At 45.5% G+C, this 19,240-nt stretch overlaps 1 pseudogene; it reads left to right on the forward strand.

Annotated features, from left to right (window-relative positions):
- The first annotated feature begins 17,043 nt into the window (after window positions 1-17,043).
- On the forward strand, window positions 17,044-17,332 carry LOC116476680 (cytochrome c-like; annotated as a pseudogene).
- Window positions 17,333-19,240: the final 1,908 nt, after the last annotated feature.

Below are 19,240 nucleotides of genomic sequence, written 5' to 3' on the forward strand. Positions count from 1 at the left end.
GGGGAAGGGATGGCTCAAAGAAAAGAAGCCATCTCAGTCAGGTGGGGTGAGTCAGAGGAGGAGGAATTCTAAGCCTTCTTTGGAAGCCCCGATGCTCCCTGCACCTGGACCCCATTCAATCCAAAGGGCAAACATTCTTGGCCTCAAAACACCAGCAATGGCTTTGCAACCCTTTTCCCTGTGTACCTACCCAGGGTGTGGCCACATACACCCACCCACTGCACACACACACACAATCCAACTCCCCAGTCCCTCAGCCTGTGATCTTGCCGTTCAAGTGTTCCTTTCATGATTCTAATCTTGGCTGTATGCTTGGCTCTGTGTCCTTGAGCACTGCATTTACTTCCTCTGAACCTCATCTATAAGGTGGGGATAATGATCCCTGCCCTGCCTACCACACATGAGAACTAGAGGAGACAAGAGATGAGAAAGTTTTAGAAATTGCAAACATACAAGATCATTATCAGGCAGCCTGGTCACACTGTTTCCTTTTCTGTCTCCACATCTTTCCTTTCCCCCCATATTACCAAGAACAGCCATCTCTGTGTCTCCTTTCCCACCCCAGGTCTCCTAGCCTCAGAGGCAGCCAGGAGGTTCTTATTATTATTCTTGATTCCCAGGAACCTCACCTTCTCCAGAAGCCTTCCTTGTTTCCTACCCTCTCTGATCATTCCCGCAATCCCTTATCATTGAGGGGTACCATTCTGTAGTCCTGTAGCTGGTGGAGAACACATCAGAGGGGGAATCAGGAGACCTGGGTTCCTGCCCCTACTAGGCCAACACATCTAGCTGTGTGTTTTGGTTAAGTAACTTTATCACTCTAGGTCTATATCCCTCTAGGCCTCATTTTCCTCATCAATAAGATGGAGTTTCTTGTCTTGCTTCCCTCTTAGAAGGTATTTTGAGTACTCACACATTAAGTTTATGGACGCGCTTTGAGACGTATAGAGTGAGTGAGGGATGGAGAAGGTGATGGTTATCATCTCAAGGAGTCAAGAAAATCTGAAAGCAGTTTCTAGGCTCCCAGCATGGGTCTTCCTCCATCAGGAACAGACAAAGTGGACGGATGCAAGGAAATAAGGAGGAGCTCACACGTTTACAACATGCCTTTGTAGGTGAAGTGGAGAGAGCCCTGAGCTAGGACTGAGGAAACTTGGGTTCTAATTCTGTTTGGTCTCTGTTGTAACCTTAGGTAAATCATCTTCCCTGGGGCATCAGTTTCCCTATATGCAAATTAGTGGAGAGTCCGGAGAGGATTTTAGGAGGGGATACTCTGGTGGGCTTTCACGCAAGGACTAAACTCATTTATTTTCGAGATAAGAGACTCCGAGTTCCAATCCCCCTTTCCCCTTCTGTCCCATGGGGTATGCAGCCAACAGGAGCAGGAGGCCCGTTTTACAAATGGTGACCAGGAAAAGCGAGCACAAGACGCAGAGCTGAGGGATGACTGCCCGGGTTTACACAGCCTGTAAACTAGAACTCAAGTCTCCCGACTCCCAGCCTCGACCTATGTTACTGGCAGCAGAAGATGCTTTTGGGAGTCACCAGGTTTCCCGGGACTAGGTCAGACAGGGTGAAGGACACAGTGAGGTGTAGAGGAAATGGGCAAGTCAGCTCCGCAGAGCCGGTGGCTCCGGCCAAATGAGACTGTGCTGGGTCCTGAAGTGTCGTTTCTGCGTGTGCACTGGCTGCCAGCTGCAGGTGTTCGCTTGCACGTCTGTGGGTGTGGAGGAACTTTTCTTGTCGCCGTCTTGAGGGCTGGGAGTAACGGCGCAAGTCCCCACGGTTTCCAGACGGGGCGCGCAGAGCCCAGCTCTCTACTCCCACATGCTGCTCCGCGATCCCTGCGCTCGGGAGGGAGGATCGGGGAGGATCCGGGAAGACGGGCTTGGTATTTGCAGCGCCCACCCCTCCCCCACTCCCCCTCGGTTCCACAGTCTCACGGAGAGCGCGCCGTGGCCCTTGGAAGGGAGGCGGGAAGACCCCTCATTTCCACCCCAGGCTGCAGCTCAGCCTTCCCAGCTGGGTGGGTGCCTTACCTGCCTCTCAGCAAGGCTCCGGGGCGCCCGTTTGCTCGCTGGACACGGCGCCCTCTGACCGAGGGTGGCCCAGGGGCTGAGACCCTGTGCATTCCACTAGCCCCGTTCCACTCCGCGGGTGCCCAGCACCGCCCAGCGCGCTCTCTGGCTCTGGGCTCCTACCCGCGCTCGGCTCCCTTTTCCCTCCCCCGGGCGTCCCCTCCCCCGGCCCCGCCCGGGCCCCAGCACACCCACTTCTCCCTGGGCTGGCCTGGAGTGCCTCCGCCCAGCTCCTTGGCCTCCCCCGGCTGTGGGCTCCGACCCTTCCGTCCCATGCAGCGCCTGCTTCCTGGACCAGAGACCGAAAGCCTCTCGCTCCGCTGGGCCTCAGCAAGCCCAGCGTGAGGCCGATCTCCAGGAGTCGACTTTGCTCCACTGTGGCTGTGTGGTGGTGGGCGAGTCGCTGCCCCTCACTGGGCCTTGGCCTCGCTGTAAAGTTGGTACAGTTCCTCCATGCATTCTTCACAGGCTTGTGGTTGGGGTCAGATGAGACCTTTGAGTCCAAAGTATTAAAACCAAAGGGTCAACAGGAAAATAATATGATTCTTACACAAACTGTTTTCCACACAGGACGCAGAGGCCCAGTTGGAGAAGGGATTTGCCCAGGTAGCAGAGCCCAGATCCAAAATCCGCTACACACCCCTCTGTCTCCGAGTAGCACCAGCAAATGTTTCCTCCACCAAGCCTCAAAAGTTCCTGACAGTGCCTGACCAACTTGTGTTCAGCCACGCCTTACTCATCTCTGTCCCAGAACAGTTTATTTTCCCACCACCATGCCCTCACTCAAACTGTTGTTTCCTTGCTGGTGACATTGCAGGCTTCAGAGAACTGGGGCAGCCAGGGGCAGCTGGGGAATAAGAGCCAGGAGGCTAGTGGCAGAGGAAGGGACAGTTGCAGAGAATTTCTCCCAGGGACCCTTTGGGGCGCCCTTTTATCAGCTCACTGCCTCAGAATAATTAATAACAGCCTCAGGCCAGCTCTCTCACTCCCTTGCAAAAGTTTGCTCCAGGATATCTGAAGCACATACTCTAAATTACAGAATCTCAGAATATATCTAAGAAGTGCTATCGTTTTAAAAAGGCCTACTACAAGGTGAGTATATTGTATATTGTATACAATATACAAAGTGGGTATATTGTACCCACCTTGTTTTGACCCAACTATTCCTTTTTCTCAGTCTGGAAATCACCTCTCAGAAAAGTCATCCTGATCACCTAAGCATGCAATCTCAATTGTCTTTCTTTCTTTCCTTCCCTCTTTTCTTTTCCTTCCTTCCCTTCCCTTCTTACTTACTTCCTTACCTTTCCTTCCTTCCTTTCCTTTCCTTTCCTTTCCTTTCCTTTCCTTCCTTCCTTCCTTTCCTTCCTTCCTTCCTTCCTTCCTTCCTTCCTTTCTTTCTTTTTCTTTCTTTCTCTCTCTCTCTTTCTCTCTTTCTTTCTTTTTCTTCAGGATCTCACTGTGTCACCCAGGCTGCAGTGCAGTGGAGTGATTATGGCTCACAGCAGCCTTGAACTCCTGGGCTTAGGTGATCCTCCTCCCTCATCCTCCTGAGTAGCTGGAACACGCCACTATGCCTGGCTAATTTTTGTATTTTGTAGAGATTGGGTTACTCCATGTTGCCCAGGCTGCTCTCGAACTCCTGGGCTCAAGTGACCTACCCACCTCCACCTCCCAAAGTTCTGGGATTACAGGCATGAACCACTGTGCCCGTCCTGCAACCTCAGTTTTCAATCTGCCTAAGAATTCCCTGGGGAGCTTGTTTTACTAAGTAGACTTTTGGGCTCCACTCCAGAGGTTCTAATTCAGGAAATCTGGAGTGGAGCCCAGAAATCAGCATTTTAAACAAGATTTCCAAACGACTCTGATGCAAATCGTTCTTGAGACTAGCCATGAGGAAGCAGTCCTGGCTTGGTCAGGGTTCCTTCTCAGATCCTGCCCACGGCCTTGCATTTACTCTGTAGGACTGTCTATGACAGTTATAGAAAGTAACCATTTGTCCACCTCATCTGCTAGGTTGTGAGTTCTTTGAAGATAGGGATTGTCTTTTGTTCTAATAAAATCTTAGAACCAAAGTCTTAGAATCGTATCATCTTAGGGTTCTGGAATGTAAATTGGAAGAACTCTCAAGAGTTTCCTAGTCAAATCCCTCATGAGCCTAACAGATTCTCCCATTTCTTTATTTTTGGAAACATATCACCTAGGCTGGAGTGCAGTGGTGCGATCTCAGCTCACTGCAACCTCTGCCTCCCAGGTTCAAGCAATTCTTGTGCCTCAGCCTCTTGAGTAGCTGGAATTACAGGTGCACTACCACACCCAGCTAATTTTTGTATTTTTAGTAGAGACGGGGTTTTGCCATGTTAGCCAGGCTGGTCTCGAACACCTGACCTCAAGTAATCTGCCCGCCTTGGCCTCCCAAAGTGTTGGGATTACTGGCATGAGCCACCACACTCCACCTCTATTTCATTTTTGAAATGAGGCTATCCAGCTTCTCTTGCACACGTCTGGGGAGCTCAATGCCTGCAAGGCAGCCAAACAGCTCTGATTGTTAGGATGTTCTCACATTTTAACAAAAACTGCCTCCCGTTGACTTCTACCCTTTGGTCCTTGCACCCACTGGAGACATAAAATAGAAGTCTGATCTGTGTTCCCTTTTACAGTCCTTCAAGAATTTAAGGTCGGCCAGGAGCAGTGGCTCATGCCTGTAATCCCAGCATTTTGGGAGGCTGAGGTGGGTGGATCACTTGAGCCCAGGAGTTCAAGACCAACCTGGGTAACATAGTGGGACTTCATTTCTACAAAAAATACAAAGATTAGCTGGGCATGATGCTATGTGCCTGTAGTACTAGCTACTTGAGAGGCTGAGGTGGGAGGATTGCTTGAGCCCAGGAGGTTGAGGCTACAGTGAGCCGAGATTGTGCCACTGCACTCACTACAGCCTAGACAACAAAGTGAGATCCTATCTCAAGAAAAAAAAAAAATTTGCCGGGCGCGGTGGCTCACTTCTGTAATCCCAGCACTTTGGGAGGCGGGCGGATCACAAGGTCAGGAGTTCAAGACCAGCCTGGTCAATATGGTGAAACCCCATCTCTACTAAAGATTTAAAAAAAAAAAATTAGCTGGGCGTGGTGGCATGCATCTGTAATCCCAGCTACTTGGGAGGCTGAGGCAGAAGAATCGCCTGAACCCGGGAGGCAGAGGTTGCAGTGAGCTGAGACTGTGCCACTGCACTCCAGCCTGGGTGACAGAGTGAGACTCTGTCTCAAAGAAAAAAAAAAAAGAATTTAAGGTCTATCTTCTACTCCCCCTTCTCTGGGGTGAGGATAAGGCAGGAACCATGTCAGGGAAGGCAGCTGGCCACTGGAAAGGGGGCTGAGCTGCCTCATGTTCCCCCCCTGTGCCCTGGAGCCTTGCCAGGAGGCTTAGATGAAGTGATGTATATAATATGCCTAGAGCCAGGCCTAGCATGAGGCATAGGCTTAATAAATGGCAACTTCTATTGTCACTGGATGAGAAAGAGCAGGAGGAAACAGAGTTCCTGTCCCTGGGGATCTCTAGTCTGACAGGGACTTCAAGGAGCTCCCTAATCCAAAGACATTGGAGAAATGGCCCTGACCCTGGGATGGGGAAGATGGGGGAGTGGGGTGGATGGAGTTTGAGGGTAGGATGAGCTGACTGATGGGATGAGGGGAAGACTCACTTAAGAGATATGCCGCAAACAAGTCTTGGCTTAAATGTCACCTTCTTGATGAGGCCTTCCCTGAGCATCCGATTTATAAATGTGAATTCCTCCCTTCTCCTGCCTCCCTACCTCCATCCCCTGCCTTGTTCTTCGGTAACACCCTACCAGATGATTCTGATATATTTCACTTACAAAAAAAAAAAGTCTTTTGTTGTTCTTGCTGCATCTTCAACTGAGGCTCACAGCTCCGGCTGCCCTCAGCCCTATCTTAGAGCTCTCCCTGAGTCTGGATTCCTGTAACCACCTCCTTCTCTTTCCTCTTCAGGCCTAGGGGTGGTAGTGATGCCCAGGTGCTTTCAGCTCCAGGATACCTCACAACCCCTGTGGTTTTCTCCACTCTCTGCCCATCTCTGAATAGAGCCTTCTTGAATTATCCATATGAGATGGTCATCTTCTTTCTGCAGGACCTGACTGGCACAGAGGCCCACTTTCTCTGCTCCTACAGCCCCTCGGGCTTTCCTCTCACACAGCACTTACCATTCTGTGTTACAATTGTCTCCTCTATCGGTTGACTCCACACCTAGAACATAAATTCATCGAGGGCACTAAGCCATTCCCAGCACCAAGCCTAGCACAGAGGAGATCTTAGTAAAAATTTGTTGAATATATGAGTGAGTGAATAATGGTCATGAGAGGGAAGACCCTTAGGAATTATGTTATCAGAGAAAGCTTCCAAGAAGAGATAGAACCTGAGAAAGCCTCAAAGGTCAGTAGGAGACTTTTTCAACCTCTGGGTCAAACCTTTCCTCTGAGCATTGAAATCCCATATCCAACAACCTCCCTGATGTCTTTGTTTGGATAATGTGGGGACTGGAACTCTTGTCTTCTTTCCCTTTCAATTTCCTATGTCTCAGTCAATGGCACCATCATCCATCCTGTTCCCTGTTTGTTTTCTTCATAGAACTCAACCCAATCTTCTGTTTATCTGTTTGGGGCCTGCCTTCCCCATTGGACTGGAAACGCTATGAGAACAGAGACCAGTTGTTTCTTTTCCACCATGGTATCCCTTGAGTTACATCTTGATTTTTCAGTAACACCTAACCAGATGACTCTGATATATTTGATGTTCCTAACTTAAGGTCTAGGAAGTGGGGGGGAAATGTTGAGAGGTAGGGTGAGTGTGGATGGTACTTACCAACAGTTTCAGAAGCCTGGGTCACCAGGGGAAAATGCAGTGTGACTCACAGAGGAAGTTGAACAGTCACATCAAGTTACTTTATTCTATTACTCATGAGGAGCCCGTGTCTGTGCCTCCAGGGTCTTATGTCCTCCTGGCTTTTCAGTTTGGTCCTTAATCCCTTGCATTCCCAAAATCTGAAATGCTACAGCCCAGAAATCAACTCGTTCCCTCTTCTCTATCCCTTCTTCTTCTCTTTCTTCCAAATCCCTCTCTAAGGGGAGTGCTACATCTTTCTCACTGATGTGTTTATGAGGTGTCTGAAGATGTGCGTTCTGGATTCTCATTCTGATTCCAACAGCAAATATTCATCTTTGGCGGAACTACTTGTCCTCTCTGGACCTGTTTTCCTCTCTGCACAGGATGGTGTGAGACTGTCTGTTCTCTAGGGTTCCTGCCAGATCTGACCTTCTTCAAGACTCAGCCTTGTGGGGAGGGTCAGGCACCACACCACAGTTCTTAGCTCAGACAGGTATGGTGGCTCTTCATAATTGCGAAAGCATCTTCGCACTTGTTGTCTCATTTGGTCCTTTGGAGTCTAGACTGGAATTCAAACAGTGGACTTGCCTCTAACTACGTGAATTTGGGCAATTTCTTCTTCTGAAACTCAGTTTCCTCTTCTGAAAACAGGGTCAGTAATACATCCTTGTGGATTTGTTATTTGCTGCAAATATTGTGCTTAGAACAGCTCTGGACCCTCGTGAGTTGGGCTGGAGAGAGGCAAGTGAGGGGCCGGGCACAGTGGCTCATGCCTGTAATCCCAGCACTTTGGGAGGCTGAGGCAATTGGATTACCTGAGGTCAGGAGTTCAAGACCAGTCTGGCCAACATGGTGAAACCTGTCTCTATTAAAAATACAAAAAATTAGCCAGGCATGGTGGCGGGCACCTGTAATCCCAGCTACTTGGGAGGCTGAGGCAGGAGAATTGCTCAATCCCAGGAAGTGGAGGTAGCAGTGAGCCGAGATCATGCCATTGCACTCCAGCCTGGGCAACAGAGCAAGGCTCTGTCTCGGGGGAAAAAAAAGGATAGGCAAGTGAGGTGGAATTGAGCTGAATACCAATAACTCAATAACTCCTCCCAGGTTCCCAGCATTTTGCAGGGCTTAGCACACCCCGTCCATCCTCTAACTGTGGATTAGGGCTGTGTGTCACCAGGGTCCAGGTAGGAAACAGATGGCACCCTGAAAATGGGTAATTCAGAGTGTGGCAAGGGTTTAGGAAATCAAGACAAAACAGTGCAGTGTGTCTGGCTAGCAACAGTGAGGATGGAAACGACCTGGGCTGACAGGGCGAGGGGAGGAAGGGGTTACTGGAACTCAGAGAGGGCAGTGGTGGGGAAGGCATCCGGGCTGGAGCTGTGGCCTTTGGTAGAGGCTAACCTCTCACAGGGAGAGAGCCAGGGGAACAAGCACCTTTCCCTCTCTCCCCTCCCATCCTGTGGTCTTCTACCACTGCCTCCTGTTGGCTCAACCCAGATGGAAGCTCCAGAGGCAGGTGCCCTACTGTGGGTGGAGAAGGGTGGTGAGCCCATGCAGGGACAAGTGGAAGGATCCAGCACAGGCAGTGCATCTGTCAGATGAGTAGGGTCCTCCCCTGTTCCTTTTCAGCGTGCTCCAGGCAAGGGGTGGGAGGAAGGAGTAGAAGAACTAAGGAATGTGGGTGGAGGATGCGAGCTTGGGTTTTCACCCCAGAAAGGAGCAGGAGGGGACAATCTCAGTTCCTCAAATACCCACATGCTCTCTGTCGTCTTCAGGCCTTTGCCTATGCTGTTCTCTCTGCCTGGAACGTAATTCCTCCTGGGGCCGGCTAACTCACCCTTAGATGCTACTTCCTCCCGGAAATCTCCCCTGCCCTAAATTAGATGCCTTTGTCTGTGTCCCCTGACTGCTCCCATCCCACGTATCTCCCCTTTTTCATATGTATCATCCTTGTGTAAGTCCGTGTTCTTGGGGAGGGTACAGTCTGAGATGGGAAGAATGGCCCTGACTGCATGGAAAACGTTGCTCTCACTGGGAGAGCCCCTAGTTCAAGAGGGGGCAATAGATGAAGCAGCCCCCGGGGGGATCAGAATTCTGTTTGGTTTTTGGTGCTTCTAATCTTCTACCTCCAAAGTCATCAATGTTTAGAAAACAGGCAACAGATGTGGGTGTCTTTACTGGAGCTCTGGCTGAACCTATGGAGAAAGGAAGGATTCCCTAATTCTTCTTAGTGATAAGAGACCACCTGGATGGTGCTGACACAGGCACAAGCCAAGAAAGGGGTCAGCCAAGGATCATCGGCCCTGGGACCTGGGCCAAGTCACTGCCCCACTTTGAGCCTCTGTGTTCCTCACTTGCACAACAAGAATCTTGGTCCTGCAAACCTTGCAGAGTTCCAAGGAGCAAATGGACTCATGGCCGAGAAGGCACTTTGAAAGCCATGACATGCTTATTATTGCCTTCTCCTCAGACCAGGAGCTCCTGCAAGGAGGGGCTGTACCTCAGATGTTATACATATTTGTTATCTCACCTAAGTAAATAGGATAATGTGGCAGCAAAACAAAACAAAAACAAAAAGTGTTGACACTGACTTAAGCTTTGTTTTTAGAAGAATGTGTTTGTGGCTATTTTGGATTCTCCCAGAAGCAGGCCCTGGGACATGGATTTGAGTACAAGTGGTTCGTGTGTGACGTGATCCCGGGAAACACAATTAGGAGAGTGGTGAAGTAACACAGGAGTGAATGGAGCCTTTAATAAGGCGTACCCTTAGCAAGCTTAGCCCTGCTAGGGAACCCTAGAGGCCTGGGTAGAGCACACATCCAGAGTTACCCCTCATTAGAGGCAAGGGGGCTAGGGGAGTCAGTCATTAGCCGAGGGCTGCTCGCGGGACATGAATTCTCCAGCGTGTCCAGTCTGACACATGGGTTGACAGCCCTGGTCCCTCCAAAAGTCCTGAGACAAAAGGTACAGATGCTGGCAGGTGGAAATAGACACTGAAATGTCTATTTCTCTTCTTCTTCTTTCTTCTTCTTCTTCTTTTTGTTCTTCTTCCTCTTCTTCTTTTTTTTTTTTTTTTGACAGGGTCTCACTCTGTCACCCAGGCTCCAGGCTGGAGTGCAGTGGTGATGATCTTGGCTCATTGCAGCCTTCACTTCCTGGACTCAAGCAATCTTTTTGCCTCAGCCTCCCAAGTAGCTGGGACTACAAGTGCACGCCACCATGCCTGGCTAATTTTTGCATTTTTTGTAAAGACAGGTTTTTGCTACGTTGCCCAGGCTGGTCTCGAACTCCTGAGCTCAAGTGATCCTCCTGTCTCGGCCTCCCAAAGTGCTGGTATTACAGGAGTGTGCCACTGCACCCAGCCTGAAATGTCTATTTCCAACAGATATTTGAAATGGCACTGAAATGGAAGGGCCAGGCAAATATACATGGAGCACCTAAAACACCTGCTATAGTCTGGGGCAAGACAGGCACTTGAGTTCCCCAGAACAGCTTCACACCTCAGAGACTCTCATGCTTCTTATTCTGCCTGGAACACACCATGTCTTCTTATCTATCCCACAATTCTTTACTTATCTTCTGAGGCCATAGTGGACATCTGATGTCTTGGCCTTTCCAGAATTCCTTCTTTTGGGAATGGAACCTCTCTCTTCCTTTTGGGGAGTCACCCTTCCCTCCCTTGCTCTCAGCCCATATGGTTCAGGTGGGGCTAAGCCCCATCTGTTGGTTCCAAGAGGGTCATGACGCTCCTTGGAGTGATGATTTATCCAGAATCCTTCCTGGGCCTTAGGCTGAATGTATACGGAAGTAGGGGTGGCTAAGCTTTAGAATCTAAGTGTGGTGTGACCAACAGCCATCTTTGGCACCACACAGGAGAGAGTGAAGCCAATTCTGAGGTCAGCAGAGCTAAGGAACAGAGGAATAAAAACCAAGTCTTGATGCCATTGTTTGAGTCCCTGGATCAATCTGTGCCTGAAGTCTATCCACAGACTTTTCAGTTATGAGATTTAAAATATTCTCTTTTCACTTGAGCTAGTTTGAGCTGGCTTTCCTGTTACCTACAACCTAAAGTCCTCACTAATTCAGTGTCACTTTGAGCCTTTTCTGCCCTCATCCTCCCTTTTAAGACTTAGTACTTCTTTTATGTCCCCACAGTTCCCTATGCAAGCTTCGCTCAGTGTGTGTAGCACTTTACTGCATGTGTTTGTTTACAGATGTGTCTTCTCTACAAGGCGGTGAGCTCCTCGAAGATGGACCAAGTTGGATCCATCTCTGTCCTCAGGGTCCAGCACAGGCTTGAACCTGGCCAGACCATACCATACACGTTATCTTCAACTCCAAGCTGCATATATTAAGGGCACATTAGCCAATTGGAGCCTATGGCCATGAGGGCAGTGGAGTGGGGTCTGGAAGCCATGAAGAACATAAGAAGAATAAGGAATGTTTAACTTGAAGTAGAGACCACTTCTGAGACAATCCATTCTCTGATTCCACAGACTGTTTCTGGGCGCCTCCTCTGTGGGAGGCCCAGGACTGGGAGCTGAAAAGGCCACAGATGACACAGCTATAGTCCCTGCCTGGGGAGCTCACGGTCTGGATGGGATTGGGCATGGAAACAAGGAACTATAATAGAGTGTGGTCGGTACCACTAGAAAGGGATGTAGGGCATGGCCAGGGAAGTCCTCTTAGTGCAGGGGGGCAGAACTATGACAATGTTGGTGGCAGATTTTAGCTTTGAGGAGCAACTTTGTAACAATCAGAACTGTGCAAGAATGGAAGGCTGCCTCAGGAGGTAGTAAGTGTTCTGTGTCTGGAGGTGTGTGAGCAGGGCTGGGACAACCACTTAACAGTCTAGATATATACTTTTTTCTTTGTTATCATTTTGTTTTCAAATTGTCTATGTCTTTTAATGTTAAAGTATGTTTTTTGATAATAACATAATTGCTTGCATTTATAAAAGGTCAACAAATGCTGCCTTTTAATGAGAGTATTTAATCCATTTGCATTAAATTAGTGTTTAATGTTTGGATTTATCTATCATGGTGTTTGATTTCTATTTCTGTTTTCAGATTTTCATTCTCTACCTTTAGTTGGAAAATTATTCTTATTCAATTTTATCTCCTATATGAATTATTATTAATTTGATTTGTGTCACCACTATTGCATTTCTGCTTATGTCCATTTGTCTTATTTTTGGTGGTTGCTGTATAGATGCATATGCATCTTCTTTTTATCATAGCCTGCCTGCCAAAAATACTCTAGTACTTACGAATATAAGAATCTTGGCCGGGCGCGGTAGCTCACGCCTGTAATCCCAGCACTTTGGGAGGCCAAGGCAGGTGGATCATGAGGTCAGGAGTTTGAGGCCAGCCTGGCCAATATGGTGAAACCCCATCTCTACTAAAAAAATTAGCCGGGCGTGGTGGCATGCACCTGTAGTCCCAGCTACATTGGAGGCTGAGACAGAAGAATCACTTGAACCAGGGAGGCAGAGGTCACAGTGAGCCGAGATCGCACCACTGTACTCCAGCCTGGGCGACAGAGTGAGACTCCGTCTCAAAAAAAAAAAAGAATCTTAAAACAGTATACTTACTTCTTTTTTTTTTTTTTTTCTGAGACAGAGTTTTGCTCTGTCACCCAGGCTGTAGTGCAATGGCACAATCTCAGCTCACTACAACCTCTACCTCCTGGGTTCAAGAGATTCTCCTGCCTCAGCCTCCCGAGTAGCTGGGACTACAGGCATGTGCCACCACTCTTGGCTAATTTTTATATTTTTAGTAGAGACAGCGTTGGCCAGGCTGGTCTCAAACTCCTGACCTCAAGTGATACGCCCACCTTGGCCTCCCAAAGTACTGGGATTACAGGCGTGAGCCACTGTGCCCTGTCTTAAAACAGTATACTTCTAAATGCCACCCTACTGTCTTCATGGTTATATACTTTACATTCATATATGCTATAAATTCCATATTATGTAGTATTATTTTGACTTTATGGTAGTTATGTTCTATAAAGTTGTTGAAATCCTGAACACTGAACCATGGCTCCTAGAGGAAATAAAGAGTTAGGTTCCTGCTTGTCTCTGGTCACACCATTTTCTTTTTTCTTTTTGAGATAGCATCTCACTGTGTTGCCCAGGTTGGAGTGCAGTGGCACCATCTCAGCTCATTGCAACCTCTGCCTCTCAGGTTCAAGCAATTCTCCCACCTCAGCCCCCCGAGTAGCTAGGATTACAGGTGCACACCACCAAACCCGACTAATTTTTGTATTTTTAGTAGAGACGGGGTTTCACCATGTTGGCCAGGCTGGTCTCAAATTCCTGGCCTCAAGTGATCTGCCCGCCTTGGCCTCCCAAAGTGCTGGGTTTACAGGCATGAGCCACCACGCCCAGCCTATTTTCATCTATTGAAAAATGTATATCCTTGTTTTATGTATGTTTCCATTTAAAAACATCTTATTTCATATATACTGTTGATTCATGAATACTGAACTCACAGCCAACTGCACTATGAGTCCTGCCTGAACAAAGCTTATGTAACACGTGTGTCTTTTCCATCAAGCCCATTATAGTTTTCTTGTGCAGCATTTCAGCACTACTATTGGGAACCACTTTAAATGTGAAATTGCCATTGAAAAGCACAATTTTTAACAGATTGGATGTTGATGTTTATCAACAAAGAGGACCAATGTGGAGGCTGCAGGGAATTCCTCACAGTAAGACAAGCCATTAAAGCTCTGCTTCCTTCTGTATGTCAGGTACTGGGATATTAAGACAAAAACAAAAATAAAAAAGAAACAATCTCTGGCTCACAGTAGAAAAGCTCACAGTTTACAGAAATTTTTAAAATGTAACACTATGGCCTGATACCAGTGTCTCTTGAGCTAGAATAATGTACAGACCCCCCTTTGAAAGGAAAAAAAAATTACTGGGTTACTCATTGTTGACTTAATCTAAATATGTTAAAATTTAAACTCAATATAAACTCCAATGTATGTAACTGTAAAAGCAAATCTTTTATATAAACAATTTTTATTCAGTACAAACATTGAATATGAACAAAACTAAAAAATGAATACAATGCTAATAACAACACTGCTGCTGCTGCTGGTCATGATGAGTTCTTTTGAGCTCATCCTGTTGGTTCTGTAGAAATATTCCGGCCGGGTGAGGTGGCTCACGCCTGTGATCCCAGCGCTTTGGCAGGCCAAAGTGGGTGGATCGTTTGAGTCCAGGAGTTTGAGACCAGCCTTGACATGGCAAGACCCTGTCTCTATAAAAAATACAAAAATTAGCCGGGCATAGTGGCGCATACCTGTAGTCCCAGCCACTTGGGAGGCTGAAGTGGGAGAATCACCTGAGCCCAGGAAGTCAAGGCTGCCGTGATACAGTGAGCCGTGATTGCGTCACTCACTGCACTGCAGCCTGGGTGACAAAGTGAGACCTTATCTCTAAAAAAAAAGAAAGATTCCGTCTGGTAAGTGAAGGAGGGATGATAGAATCTAATAAGATAATGCATCTAAGAAATGATCATTACAAAAAAGAGAGAAAAAAAAGCCTGATATTATATCCCTCTTGCTGTAAGAACACACTACCACCTAGCAGGAGACATGGAAAAAAAAATCATACCTGAATCAGACCAAGCCTCAGGAGCTACCTTTCAATGTTCAGGAAATAGAAGAGATAGAGAGACACGTGAAATGACACCAGGAGGACATGATGAACAAAATCTGGACTGTGGAAAACTTGATAGGACAAACATCTGTTTCCTCAACAAATAACAACAGGGGCAAAGATAAAAAGATGGAGGAGGAACTTATAGATAAAAGAAGACTTAAGAGACATTTGTGAGACACGTGAACCAAATACAGTATCTAGATCTTGTTTGGATCCTGATTTGAATAAAACAACTAAAAGTAAAGAAAAAAGCAATTGGAGAAATGTGAACATTAACTGAATATTTGTTGATATTGAATAAGTATTTTCTACATGTGGTGATGATGTTGTGGTTAAAGAGTTTAAAAAGAGTCAGGTTTTTTTGTTTTTGAGACAGGGTCTGACTCTGTCGCCCAGGCTGAAGTGCAGTGGTGCAATCTCGACTCACTGTAGCCTCGACCTCATGGGCTCAAGTGATCCTCCCACCTCAGCCTCCTGAGTAGCTGGAACTACAGGTGTGCACCACCATGCCTGGCTAATTTTTGTATTTTTTGTACAGACGAGGCTTTGCCATGTTGCCCAGGTTGGTGTCAAACTCCTGAGCTGAAGCGATCCACCCACCTTGGCCTCCCAAAGTGCTAGGATTACAGGCATGAGCCACCATGCCTAGCCAAGAGTATTTATCTTTTGGGAATACATACTGAAATATTTCTGAATGAAATAGTATATTTGTTATTTGCATCACAACAATCCAGGGGGAGGCAGGAAGTGGGTACTGGTTTAGATAAACTTATCTGGCCGTGAGTTGAGGATGGCTTTAGCTGCATGATGGTTCATTATTGAATGTTTAAAATATTTTATAATAAAAAGCTTTAAGGCCAAACACAACACCTGTAATCCCAGCGCTTTCGGAGGTGCAGGAAAGAGGATTGCCTAAGGCCAGGAGTTCAAGACCAGCCTGGGCAAAATAGCCAGATCTCATCTCTACTTTGAAAAAAAAAAAAATTAGCTAGGCATGGTGGCACATGCCTAGCTAGTCCTAGCTACTCAGGAGGCTGAGGTGGGAAGATCGCTTTAGCCCAGAAGGTCAAGGCTGCAATGAGCCATTATCATGCTGCTGCACTCCAGCTTGGGTGACAGAGTGAGACCCTGTTTCAATAACAACAAAAAAAGGCTTTAAAAATAAAAGACACTTGTCTTTTAAGTCGCCCACTTGGCCCTCTTCCAAGTGTACTTTCCTTCCTTTCATTCCTGCTCTAAAGCTTTTTAACTTTTACTCCTGCTCTACAACTTGCCTTGAAAAAAAAAAAAAAATGAAAAAGCATTCTAAGGTGCTGGAAATTTAAAATTCAGGCATTACATCATTACATTGCTGACAGGAGTATAAATTGGTATAACTTTTATGGAAGGCAATTATGACAATGTCTACTAAATTTAAAATACACATATCCTTTGACTCAGAAAACCATTTCTAGAAATGCAGCCTCTGTACTCACCATGTGTGAAACACACACAGACACACACACACACGACTTCTTATTATAGCTTTGTTTGTAAAAGCCTAAGATTAGTAATAACCTAAATGTCCTCAATAGAGACTAAAAAAGTCATGGTAAATCATTCACTGGAATACTACATAGTCACTAAAAAGAATGAGGATGCCCTTTATAAACTGGTCTGAAACAATCACCCAAGTGCAAGGCTGTGCATAGGGTATGCTACTATATAAAAAAGAATGTGTATAGTCATGTGTGCTTATATATGTATAAAATAACTCTGAAGTATATAAATAAAACACTTTTCATTATGTAGGCCTCCAGGGAAGGGATCTGGGTTTACAGGGGAGAGGGGGAGGAGCAAGACTTACATTTCAATGCCACTATTCTGTGTCTTTTAAACTTTATTCCATATGTATGGATTATCTCTATTAAAAATTGATCAAAGTTAAAATTAAATTAAGGCATTCAAAAATATAGTTATAAAGACTAGCAATGTGGGAAAATGTTCGTAGTATGATATATGGTTTAAAAGATTACACAGAGAGGGCTGGGCGCAGTGGCTCATGCCTGTAATCACAGCACTTTGGGAGGCCAAGGCAGGTGGATCACGAGGTCAGGAGATTGAGACCATCCTGGCTGATACGGTGAAACCCCTTCTCTACTAAAAATACAAAAAATTAGCCAGGCGTGGTGGCGGGCACCTGTAGTCCCAGCTACTCGGGAGGCTGAGGTAGGAGAATGGCGTCAATCCGGGAGGCGGAGCTTGCAATGAGCAGAGATCGTGCCACTGCACTCCAGCCTGGGCGACAGAGCGAGACTCCGTCTCAAAAAAAAAAAAAAGAGTACACAGAGCGGGACATCCAGCTTCTGAGTGGGAACCTTCCTAGCGCCAGCGACAAAAGAGAATTAAATATGGGTGATATTGGAAAGGCAAGAGGATTTGTACTGAGAAGTGTGCCCAGTGCTACACCGTGGAAAACAAAGGCAAGGACAAAATGAGGCCTAATCTCCACCGTCCAGGCCATTGGATTCTCTTACACAGATGCCAGTAAGAACAAAGGCATCACCTGGGGAGAGGATACCCTGATGGAGCATTTGGAGAATCCCTAGAAGTACATCTCTGGAACAAAAATGATCTTTGCCCACATTAAGAAGAAGGCAGAAAGGGCAGGCTTGATAGCTTACCTCAAAAAAGCTACTAACGAGTAATAATTGGCCACTGCCTTATTTATTACAAAACAGAAATGTCTCATGACTTTTTTATGTGTACCATAATTTGATAGCTCTCATACACCAGAATTCAGATCATGAATGACTGACAGAATATTTTGCTGGGCAGTCCTGATTTAAAACTAAGACTGGGTTGTAGTTAAATGAATATGTTTGTTTTTTTTTAATTTTAATAGTAATTGTGATTCAGTAAATGCTATCACTGTTTACCCCTTCTAAAGCTATGATTAGACTTTGTTAGTAATGTTCAACTTTCCAAAGGTGATGAATGCCATCTTAAAACCTACTGAAGATTGGTCCAGGTGTGGTGGCTCACACCTGTAATCACAGCACTTTGGGAGGCTGAGGTGGGCAGATCACTTGAGGTCAGGAGTTCAAGACCAGCCTGGCCAACATGGTGAAACCCCGTCTCTACTAAAAATGCAAAAATTAGCCGGGCATGGTGGTGCACGCCTGCAGTCCCAGCTACTCTACTCAGGAGGCTGAGGCAGAGGAATCGCTTGAATCCAGGAGGCAGAGGTTGCAGTGAGCCGAGATTGCACCACTGCACTCCAGCCTGGGCAACAGAGCAACACTCTCTCAAATAAAAAAAAAAAAAACTTATTTGAGATAGGTTTTATATTTAGATTAATATAACTGGATATGTAAATATATTTAAATACTGGGGAAATTCCTTCACTGTCTCAGAACCAAGCAAGGTTCACCTGTGTTTTGTGTTCATTTGCTTCTTAAAGGCAAGGGTTGATGATAAGGTAGCAATGTATACTTTAAATTTTTGGCCTTAACTATGCCAATCTAATTTGAATTCCCTGTATCTAAAATGGTTCCTTTTACTTATTGAAAGGCATTTTAATGTGGTTTATGTGTAATATCAAATAAGGATTATTTAACACTTCTCACATTTTATAGATGATCTATAAGGTCAAATGCTTTAAAAATAGTAGCAAGTTAAACCTCACTCGAATTCTTTACAATCTAAGTCAGACTAAGTTGTAATTTTGGATTGTTTTTAAATAGCCATTCAGAAACCTAAAACTGTAGAACTCCTGTGTATTTGTGATTGGGAAAGGTGCTTTTGCCAACTTAAAAGGATTAAAGTAGAGGAGATATACACAAATTTAAAAATTATGTGTGATCATAAGACTTAATTAAAAACAAAATCACAGATGATGAAAAAAAGTATACAAAATTTTGTCCACATATTAGAAGTATATAAAAATATGTCTGCTCATGATCAAATACTGAAAACACACATAAGTGAAAAGGATTGTGTTAGGTGGGAGTACAAGTTTTTTTTTAACTTTATAGATATTATAAAATGGTATGATAATATGATAAAAATTTGATAAAAAAATCAGATTTAGATTACAAAAATCTGGTTTCCATGGTAGTTTTCAGAGAGAGACTTTTTAAAAAATCACTTAATAAATCATTTATTTGTAAATCAACACGTGTAGTATAAAGAACCTAAGAATTTAGACAATTTTAATAACCCATAAGCATGTTGATTCTATTTGCAGATTTAAATTTTGTATAAACAGCAGTCATTGCATACATACATCTTAACTGTACTTTGTTTATAATCACATTTATGCTGATACTCCTCAGAAAAAAACAGATTCTACTTGGTTCTAGCTGAAGTATTATCAACTCCAAATAACGCTTTGAGGACCTCCAAAGGTAAAGTACTAATCCCTTTGGCCATTTATTGAGAGAGAGAGTTTTGAAGCAACAATGTACCCTTAGTAAAGCTGCTGTGCAAAATTACCCCTCAGTCCTATTCTAAGCTTACAGTTCAGTTGATTTTATTGTCCCCACCTAAGTATATACAATTCACATATGGGAGAAAAACACTAAATCAAGATGATTATTTTCACTATTTTGCTT

The sequence above is a fragment of the Hylobates moloch genome, unplaced genomic scaffold (assembly GCF_009828535.3).
Source record: "Hylobates moloch isolate HMO894 unplaced genomic scaffold, HMol_V3 SCAFFOLD_11, whole genome shotgun sequence".
NCBI lineage: Eukaryota > Metazoa > Chordata > Mammalia > Primates > Hylobatidae > Hylobates > Hylobates moloch.